The sequence below is a fragment of the Pipistrellus hanaki genome, assembly GCF_964339955.1.
Source record: "Pipistrellus hanaki genome assembly, chromosome: 4".
In the NCBI taxonomy this organism is placed as follows: Eukaryota; Metazoa; Chordata; class Mammalia; order Chiroptera; family Vespertilionidae; genus Pipistrellus; species Pipistrellus hanaki.
This window is the reverse complement of record NC_140506.1, coordinates 9,582,919-9,594,426: the sequence shown is the minus strand read 5'-3', so window position 1 is coordinate 9,594,426 and position 11,508 is coordinate 9,582,919.

Here is an 11,508-nt window from a genome sequence, read left to right as displayed (position 1 = left end):
TCACTTGGTCTTTTCGACAGCATGTTAATTCACACCTCTTCCTACCTATTTTTTAGAAAATTTTAATACTATTTCCCCCCAGTAATTACTTAATGTATCCAAATCCCCCCAGGCTTCTCATTTGGTTAGCAATGAGGTCATATAACAGGACAACTCTAGTTATGTTTAGTGTTCCTTTTTTTATATATATATATATATATTTTATTGATTTTTTACAGAGAGGAAGAGAGAGAGATACAGAGTAGAGAGTCAGAAACATCGATGAGAGTCATCAATCAGCTGCCTCTTGCACGCCCCCTACTGGGGATGTGCCTGCAACCAAGGTACATGCCCTTGACCGGAATCGAACCTGGGACCTTTCAGCCCACAGGCCGACGCTCTATCCACTGAGCCAAACCGGTTTCGGCGTGTTCCCAGTTCTTACCTTTATGAAATACTAGAGGCCCGTTGCACAAAGATTCGTACACGAAGATTCAGGCAAGAATAGGCCTTCCTTCCCCTGGCTGCCGGCACCAGTTTTCCTCCGGCACCCGGGACCCAGGCCTTCGCTCTGGCTGCCGCCTTCTGCCTTCACTGCTCCTGTAGCTCCCTCTACCCCTGCCCTCCTCCTCATAGCAGGCATCCTGTCCCGCCTGGCCTCTTCGCACCTGCACATGCAAATTAACCCGCCATCTTTATTGGATCAATTTGCATATTCACTCTTGATTGGCTGGCAGGTATTAGGGTGGTATGGTAAATATACATATTTCTCTTTTATTTGTGTATATCAGCAATAGTTCCCACTGCCATGTATTTAGGGAACCCCTCATTCTTGTCTCACATACATTTAAACATTGATTTTATGACACTCTACTTTTTATGATCTAGCAAAGCAATGCCTGGACTTTTGACCAATGGAAATGCTGAGCTAACAAATACATGGTGCTTTAAGCTAATAAATGTGTGATAATTGGTTACACAGCAATATAAAATGAATGCAGTTGCCGACATTTATTTCCCATTTTTTACTAGACAGATGGTTCAGAATTATTTCCATAATTCATCCATGGAAGCCAGGAAGCCATCTCACATGTACCTTATCCTGAGGAAAATTATTTTTTATTCCTAAAAGCTTCTTCCCTTTTCAAGTTGATTGCCTAATCTTATTTCATATGCTATTAAATGCACAGCTGCTGAAGCCAGAAATTAGTCTTCTCCCTTTGTCCCATTCCCAACATGTCACTAAATGTTGTGAATTTTACTCCAGAGAAACACTGATCTTTTACTCTCCTGCCGAAATAATCACAAATCTTCCTTTATCTAATTTTTTGAATTCTAGCTACTCTGTCAGATTTTCATGAGTTAGATTTCTGGAAAAAACACACACATATGCTCTCCCCGAAAAAACCAAATCCCCTGAAACAAAAAGCAAAAAGCAAGCAAGCAAACAAACATAAAAGCAATTCTGGCAATTCTATTAATGGTTCTACCTCATTACCAACATGATTTAGTTTAAACATTTGAGTTAGATAAAGAAATAAGCACAAATGTTAACCCAAACTGTATCCTATTCTAATATTTCCCTATTCAATCTTGATATTTCAGCCATAACATATTATTCACAGTTTTCTCAGTATTTATCATATTGTTCCAATTATTTTAATTCACTAAGTCATTTATTTAATGTGCCTTGTTCATTAGTTCAAAACAAGACTTCATGGAGTCCACATTCCTATGGAGGAGTCTGAGGATAAATAAGTAAACATAAATATAAACAAGTAAATATACATTTAAAGTGCATTTTATGTCTGGTTGACATGGCTTACAAATTAGAAGGTCACAGTTTGATTCCCCATCAGGGCACATGCCTGGGTTGTGGGCATGATCCCCAATAGGGGGTGTGCAGGAGGCAGCTGATCAATGATTCTCTCTCATCATTGATGTTTCTATCTCTCTCTCCCTTTCTCTTCCTCTCTGCAATCAATAAACACACACACACACACACACACACACACACATATATATATTTATATATATAGTATATTATATATATAGTGTATTATACAAAGAAAAAATATATAGTGTATTATACAAAAAAATATATAGTCCAACATTTGGTGCTTTCTTTAATGGAAGTTTATTAATATTGATTCAATTTAATTAATAGATATAGGCCTATTTAAATTATGTGTCTTACCTTTTATGTAAAATACATTTTGTATCTTGAGTCTTTAAAATTTAGCAATTTTATCTAAATTATTAAGTATTAGGACAGTTATTTGTAGAATATTTTTGTTAGCCATTTTTAAATAAAAGTCATACTATTTTTTTAGAGTAGCTTTGGGTTTCCAGCAATATTGAGCAGAAAATACTAAAATGGTTTTGCCTTTTTCAAAATGTCATATAGTTGGAATAATGCAGTATGTAGTCTTTTCAGATTGGCTTTTTCACTTAAATTCATACATTTAAGTTTCCTCTATTTCTTTTCATGAGTTGGTAGTTCATTCATTTTAGCACTGAATAAAATTTCCTTGACTAGATGCACTGTACTTTAATGCATTTTCCTATTGAAGGGCATGTTGGATGATTCAGTGTTTTGGCTATTATGGAAAAAAATTACCGTAAAAATGCATGTGCAGGATTTCAGGGGCATATATTTTAATTCTGTGCATTAAAAGCTCACATAAAAAGCAAAGAAGCTTCTGAATGAGGATGATTCAGACAATACTATCCAAGTGACCTCATTAAGTAGATGGGCTACCAATATTGAGCAATGTGTATCTTCTCTATTTTCCAAATTATTTTATTTTGATTGTTCCAATGATAGTTATGTGGACATGTGCTAATGACCAGTCTCTGAAAACTATGCAGTTTGGACATAAATCTGAGAATGGAATCATCATCATCATATAATTAACATAGACAGCATGATTGCTGGCTTACTATGGTCAGAGACTGTTCTTTCTCCCTCCCTTCCATTTCATTTATTCTTTCCAATATTACTGTGGAGTGGATATTATGATTACCTCTATTTTACTTTGAAAGGAGTCAGATCTTAAGAGAAATTTGGTGACCTACCACACACAACTTGTAATAGTAGTGCCAAAATTAGGCAGATTAAATTGAGATTATATGCTTTAAACCATTGTACCTTGCTATAGCACAGTTTAAATAATAATAATAATGATAATAATAATAACAATCTACATATATAAAACCCTACTATGCAAATAGACCAAACAGCAGAACAACCAAACAGCTGGTCGCTATGATGTGCACTGACCACCAGGGGGCACTCGCAGAATGTGGTGGGCATTGGCAACAGGTGGCAAAGTGCAGAACATGGTGGGCATCAGCCATGGCAGGATGGTGGAGTAGGAAGGTGGGGGTGCCAGACCAAGGCAGGGTGCTGGTTGCTGTCATCTGGGAAAGTCTCTGATGGATACTGAAAATTCTTTGCTCCCACACACTGTAGTCCCACTGGGTGCTCACACCTACTGTCACCACCGGACCCACTTTCACTGGTTGCTAACATTGGAGCCACTACTGGTGCCTGGCACTGGCCCCTATTGGCCCTCAGGGCTCCTCCACCTTCTTCTGCTCCTGAGGGGTTGTTGGGCCTTCAGCCACCTCTCTGACCTGCTGTCAGCCATGGCTTCGCTTGCACCTGCTGCCAGTGCCGAAGCTACCGTTAGCACCCGCTGCTGGCGCCCAGCGCTGGTCCTGATCACTCGGCACCCTCAGTGGATGCGAGTGGCAGCTGCCACTCCGATAGCCCCTGAGGGCTTCTTCACCTCCCCCTGCTCCTGAGGGGCAAGTGGGGCAGCAGCTGCCACTCACACCTGCTGATGGCACTGGCCCCATTTACACATGCTGGTGGTGCCAGCCCCAATCACTCCATGCCTTCAGTGAGTGCTAGCAGGGCCTTCACTGTCAGCATGTGAGAATAGTCATGGCAGGAACAGGGCTGCCAGCAGACAGGGGACTGGGGACACAGTGGAGGAGCTGGGTGGGGGTGCAGTGGAGGGCTGAGACCTGCTCCTGTGCTCACCCTCGCAGCCCACCATTCCTTTCAAGGTGCACAAATTTGTTCACTGGGCAATAATAATAATAATAATAATAATAATATAACCCAGCATCATAAATCTGTTTTTCAGGCTGATTATTTGCTTAACTCTGGCTGCAGAATTATTATTATGAAATATTGGCCAAATCATTTGACAAATGTTGAGGGTAGTTCAAATTTGCTGAATGAGTTTTTTTTTTTTTTTATTGTTCTTCACTCTTTGCTAGTAAAACATAAAAGGATCCTGGCAATAAATCAAGACTATGTATTTTGTATTAAGCAGACACTTACCAAAGATGATTGTTTATATGAAAGAGACTATGTATTTATCATGAACACAACTGATATAGATGAAAAATGACCCATTTAATTTAAACAAGATTATGTAAATTCCATAGTGACTTATTTTCTTTTCTATTCATCTATCAACTCCAGGAATAACTATGCCTACTTTATATGTAACTTCAAACTGAGAAATGAGAAAATCACATCACAAATCACAAGAATGAATCTCAGTTGGAATAATTTAAGAAACATCAAAGGTTTTCTTCTTGACTTTATGAAAACCATACATTTAATATACATATGACTAAACACATGAGTAAAAGCCTCTTTTCCCCTTTTTGGTAGGGTTTCTAGATCTTGAGAATTCCCAGTGAATGCCAATCACATTTTTAAAATTTGGGTTCTATGTCTTCTTTCCCAGAAATCAGAGTCTATTAGTTGAGGGTCACTGGGATCTCCATAGCTAGCTTTCACTCTCTTCCTTCTTGTTTTAGTCTTAGAGTTCTCCCAATGGCTCTTTGGAAGTTAGTTTTGAGGACCACACAACCTTAGTTTCCTTTGTATGTCATGGTTTCCTAATGTATCTTAGGATGGTTGCTATCGCTCAGAATTCCATTCTTTTTTTTTTTTTTTCTTTTTCTTTTTTCAATATATTTTATTTATTTTTTACAGAGAGGAAGGGAGACAGAGAGAGAGTTAGAAACGTCGATGAGAGAGAAACATCGACCAGCTGTCTCTTGCACACCCCCTACCAGGGATGTGCCCGCAACCAATGTACATGCCCTTCACCGGAATCAAATCTGGGACCTTTCAGCCCGCAGACCGACGCTCTACCACTGAGCCAAACTGGTTTCAGCCAGAATTCCATTCTTTACTCTCTTCTTGACCTTCTTTAATTTAACTTGACTTACTCTGGAACCAACTGCCAGATACATATGGATAAGTCTCAGTTCTATCATTTTATCCTCTGGAACCAACTGCCAGATACATATGAATAAGTCTCAGTTCTATCATTTTCTTCTGGAACCAATTGCCAGATACATATGGATAAGTCTCAGTCCTATCATTTTATTTAGTTATATTTCCTTTTGTCCAACTGTGTACTAAGATTCACTCTGACAGAGATATATCTTTGATTCACCATGTCAAGAACAAACCCTTAACTTTTCTCTTGATTTTCCCATTTAATTCATGGTCTCAGAGTCCAAAAACAATTATCCAAAGACAGAAACCTTGGCATCATCCCCCTCCTTTAACCCAGTATCTAATTGTTTCATATGACCATTGATTAATACCTCTTGACATGATCTGGCTCCTGGCTCTCGGTCTATTCTTTCTGCTTTGATGTCCCATACCTCCCACAACCATTCCACCTTCACACAACCTACGCATCTCTTTCCTGTGTTCTGTTCATCTTTAGGTTCCCAATTGAGAGCATGATGATACCTCATGGAGGTTATGCTGTTTCATGTCCCCTTGCTCTCCTATTTGTGTATTCCTTATTGTGGTCCTCCTAAAGAACTCAAAATGGTCTTTAAGCTCAATCAAAATTCTTCTGATCTTGCAATACAGAGTTTAATCGTTTTTCTCTCATGTAGCTGTGGGACTTTAAAGACTAGCTATAATTCCAGTTGGCTGGGAGCTAGGACAGGCAGGGAGTCAGGCACTTAGAACAACGCTGATGTGTTCCATAAATGTCTAAACAAATAAAAGTACTCATACTTTCTGGGAAGAAAAGCATTTAGAACAGGTGTGATACTTAATATTTATTGTATTCTCTCTCTTCTCTTTTAATGATGAAGGCAGATGTTGTCATGACATTTAGCCTTATTTTTTATGTAACCAGGGATAACTTGATCCTACAAGTTAAAATTTTAAAACTCTTTTTAAAATAATTTTTATTTCAAGGGAATGCAATTTAAGATATTATTAACAATCCTGTTGATTAAATGGATAAATACAGCCAATGTCTTCTTTTCTTTGTCTCATCTGTTTGATTTAATTTTTATCACAGGATACACATGTATATTTTTATTACACAACAGCTAAGCACTATATGAGTGTGTAAGTAAACTTTGAGACTTTCCCTTTTGTTATTATCCAGTTCCCAATTTCCCTGCTAAGGTAATGGTTTGGTTTGTGCATTCTCTCTCTTTATCATCTAGTATGTGCTCCGTACTAGCACAATAGTTTGTGTATAGCTGTGTACCTATGAGTATTTTCATAATGTGCGGGGGGCTGTCCATCACGAAAAATGACAGGTTCCTGAGTGGAGGAGCTGGGGATTAAGAAATATTGAAAAAAGAAAGAGACAAAGAGGCAGAAATAGATTCATCAAGCTGGGTGCTAGGTAGGCACCATCTCTCTAATGGAGAGGCAGTAAGGAGACCCCAAGCCATGCAGCAGGTTTATTTATAGGATCAAAGGAGCTCATTTGCATTCTTAACTAGGCTCTAGCATTACTGGATTTACATATCTAGACCCGCCCCTGCTGACACCTGGACAAAGATAAGTCAGAAACTGAATACACCCTCAGCCCTCGAACTCAGCTGACAATTAAAAGAATGTCCATGTGCCTTCTTAGGCGACCTCTACAAAAATGTCCCCCTGTGATATTTTCATCATTTTTAATTAATTATATTTTTTATAGATATTTCCCTCATAAAATGTTCCCTCATGCTTTTCACTTGGTAGACTATTCCAATGTATGAGTTAGATAGTCTTTACTGATGGATGTTTGTTTGCAATATTTTTCCAGTTCAGCAAACAATGCTGCAGTGTGCAACCTTTTATGTACTTTTAGATGTATCACTGATAGCAGAATTGTTCTGTCAAAGCTTATGCATATTTCAGCTTGAATAAATGTTATTTAATTTATATGCAAAAACAAAAGAAAAAAAAAACTTCATCAGCTTATCAACTCCCACACTCTTGCTAGCACTTCATTTTTATGCATCATTCTCATATGTGCTCATGTGCTGTGGGAAACAAAAATGAAAACATAGGCCGAAACCGGTTTGGCTCAGTGGATAGAGCGTCGCCCTGCGGACCAAGGTACATGGCCTTGACCTCGATTCCGGTCAAGGCCATGTACCTTGGTTGCGGGCACATCCCCAGTGGGGGGTGTGCAAGAGGCAGCTGATCGATGACTCTCTCTCATCGATGTTTCTAACTCTCTATCTCTCTCCCTTCCTCTCTGTAAAAAATCAATAAAATATATTTAAAAAAAAAAAAAAAAAAAACATAGGCAGCTCATCCTGATTCAATTTGCATATCTTATTTCTTCAACATTTCCCCTGACCCCCACCCCAAGTTTGGCTATTAGTATAATTTTGTGACATACTTATCATAATCATAGTATATTTTTCTATTGGGTTATTTAAGATGTTTTATATCTTATTTTATTGTACAAAGTTTTAAATTGTATGTAGTCCAGGCTCATAACCATTTTCTTCTTGGGCTTTCTGAATTATACTTGGAGAATTTCACAGAAGGGAAGAGTTTAACTGTTGTAATTATAATAGTTTTTATTTGAATATAACCTATCTATCTGTCTATCTATCTACCTATCTATCTATCTATCTATCTATCTTCTATCTATCTAAAAGCCTAATATGCAAAGTCCCCTCGGAAATTGAACTGACCTGGAGTTCAGTTGTTTGTTATGATGTGTGCTGATCACCAGAGGGCAGCACAGAACAAAGGAAGGCCTTGGCCAGCAGCTGGCAGCAGCTAGGGAGCCTAACCATGCACACATTTCATGCACTGGGCCTCTAGTTTACAGTACAAATTCAGGGAACTACTTCTAGTGCTTGTTGGACTTCTCATTTTTACCAGGTTTTAACTAGTTCATCATAGCAAGCAACTGTAAGAAATAAACAAGGATATTATCGTTCATATATTATATTTGGGAAAACTGAGCAGCCCCAGGTTAAAATAATAAAAAGAAGCAACCAGAAACCCCAGTCCATTTTAAATAGTTGTCTAGTGTGACCATGAGGCAAATTTTTATTTTTTATTTTCTTGACTAAGAGATTTTAGATTCTTTCTTGGCAAGTCCTGAAAAAAGTCAAATCTGAGAGACTGAAATAGAGCTCTGGTTTGAAACTAGTTGATCTGCTCATTGGGAGCATCACTTGAGGTATCTTGACCACGGTCAAATGTTGCATTTCCACCTGCTGGGGTAGAAATTTGGGTTCGTGCCATCCCAAATTCAAGTCACTAAGTGAGCCTTGCAGAGCGAGGCCTTCCTCATTAAACCTGAGCATGTGTCCAGGATTAACAACTTTTAGGCATTTTGCAATTTTATAAAGTTAGATTACATTAATTTTACTTCTCAAACTTATAGGTAATGTGAACTGCCTTTTAAAAAGAATTAAAGTGGGTTGGCAAAATTTTGCAATTATTCTCTTTCTCACATGTTCTCTAAGAATGAATGCAATCATTGCTTTTCTTGGGGATGAATATGTAGGTGGACTTCTTCATTTTTGTAGGTCTGCTTTAGGAAATAATAATTTAGAACATTAGCATTTGTATATGTACTTAGAATGTCATACAGTTCTGTTCCCTCTTTGAAATGCATTTTGATTCATTTTGCTGTGTTACTAAGCCCAAAATCCAAGATGAAATCAGGTGTTATAGTCACATGAAAACATGTAGAAAAATATGGTATTATACATGTTTTAAAGGGCTGTATATATTATCATTGGTCCAATTTTTTAATATTTAGCATTATAGTATAGCTTCTTATGTACAATTTGGTATATAAATCAAAGTCCTGGGAATGCTAGATTTTCAAAAGAATTAAAAAAAAATTCTATGGCTTTTGATTTATGGTAATTGTTCTCAACACAATTCATCACCTTTAACTGGGACTTCAGAATATTGCAATGTTGATTGGTGTTCTATAATATTTATGTGATAAAGAGATTTGGATAAATCATCCCATTGAAATATACTTGTAATTACAATTTTCTTCTTCAATTTTTAAAAATTTTTAACAAGATTATGTATGCTATTTTGATATTTACAATTATATTTTTGTGGTTCAACTAAAGAAAAAAATCAAAAGCTCCAATAAAAATGCATCATATGATTTGAAAAAAAATACAGATATTTTTCTTAAAAAATATATATATATTTTTATTGATTTCAGAAAGAAAGGGAGAGGGAGAGAGAGATAGAAACAAAAATCTCTCTCCTCTCCCTTGATCATTGTTTGGCTGCCTCCTGCATGCCCACTACTGGGAATCGAGCTCACAACTCAGGCATATGCCCTGATTGGGAATGAAACCATGACCACTGGGTTCATAGGTGGATGCCACGCTGGTCAGGTGCAGATGTCTTCTTCTTGGTGGACTACTTGCCTCTTGCAAATAAAAATGTTTCTCTTAATCCAGTAAATCTCAGTTCAGACACCTGGGGGCAGTACATCTTCACTATCTACAATTCAAATTCAGGGAATTACTTCTTTCCATCAAAAATGTGCTCTAGTCACAGGAGGACTAAAGAAAGAACTCCCGGCCATCGTTATTTTTCCTGTAGAGAGGAGGCCATCAGTTCACACACTGTACACAATAGCAGCAGTATCCCAGCCCTCCTCATCTCGGTGGAGGCTTCCTGAAAAATTAAAGAAACTGTTCATTTTTTCCTTCTCTACATTTCTCACCTTGCCGCTATTATCTACAGAATGTGTCCTAAAGTAACAGTCCATAGTTGCATTGCTTTTTACACAGTAAGTGTAGCATTTGTACCTTTTACTGAACTAAAATCTCTACTAATAACTTTCCCCCCCTAGAATAGCATAAACTCATATTAGGAGAATGATAGGCAGTGCATATTTAATAAATTATATACTACCACAATTGAACAGTTTTATTTGTTCCTAATCTCATTCCCACACCCTCATCCAATAACTCCTATCTTGACTTACATAGTTCAAAATGATTGAGGCCAGAGTGATAAATCCATAAAGATACCAGAAATACACTGTAATCCTCTTAACCTTCCTGACCTGATGCAGCATCATCCCCATGAAGAAAAGAGATTTGGATTTTGCAGGGACTTCTCTAAGTCTCAGAAAAATATAGCATAATAACCAGAGATGGGAACTATATTTTTTATAGATTTATTGAGGTGTAATCCTATATAATAAAAGGGTAATAAGCAAATTCACCCTAACAGCAGACTGACCGGTTGCTATGACGTGCACTGACAACCAGGGGGCAGATGCTTAATGCAGAAGCTGTCCTCTGGTGGTCATTGTGCTCTCACAGGGAGAGCTCTGCTCAGCCACAAGCCTGGCTGATGGCTGCAAGTATAGTGGCAGTGGCAGGAGCCTCTCCCACATCTTTGGCAGTGCTAAGGATGTCTGACTGCCAGCTTAGGCACAATGCCTCAGGGAGAGAGCCCAAGCTGGCAGGTGGACATCCCCCAAGGGGTCCCAGACTGCGAGAGGACACAGGCCAGGCTGAGGGACAACTCCCCTGAGTGCCAGAATTTTCATGCACCAGGCCTCTAGTTGACAAATAAAATCACAAAGTATTTAAAGTGTACAGTGTGATGATATATGTATTGTGAACTGGTTTACACAGTCAAGTTAATAAATACATCCATCTCCTCACAGTTATTATTATTGCGGTTTGGTGAGATTTACTCTCAACATGTTTCAATTTTACATTACAGTATTAACTGTGGTCACCTTGCTGTGCATGAGATCCTCAGAAATTTTTCATCTTATGAAGTTTGCACCCTTTGGCCAACCTATCTCTATTTCTCCAACTCCTCCTCCCCCCACCCCTGGGGGGCAATACCACACCAATGTTGACCATGATAGCTTTCATAAGGCAAGCAGAAGACGTTAGTTTTGTTTCCTGCTCAGAGAATACATCTTTCCATCAGAGAACATCCTAGAGGAAGCAAGCAGGAAGAGAGAATGATAGGTTTTCTGCTTGAAAAAGGGTTGCTTTGATCAGATTATCATATCAGATTGATGAAAAGACCTATATGTGATTTATAGTTGTATTTTCTTTATGTGCACTAAGCACACATGATTTTTTTATTCTGTTGTGGAAATTCTGCAACTTTCCTAATTCAGATATATGAACATGTTTATTTCCTAAAACCATTCTGTCTCAAATATATGGTTTCCCTGACCTGTTTCCACATGCACAGACTCC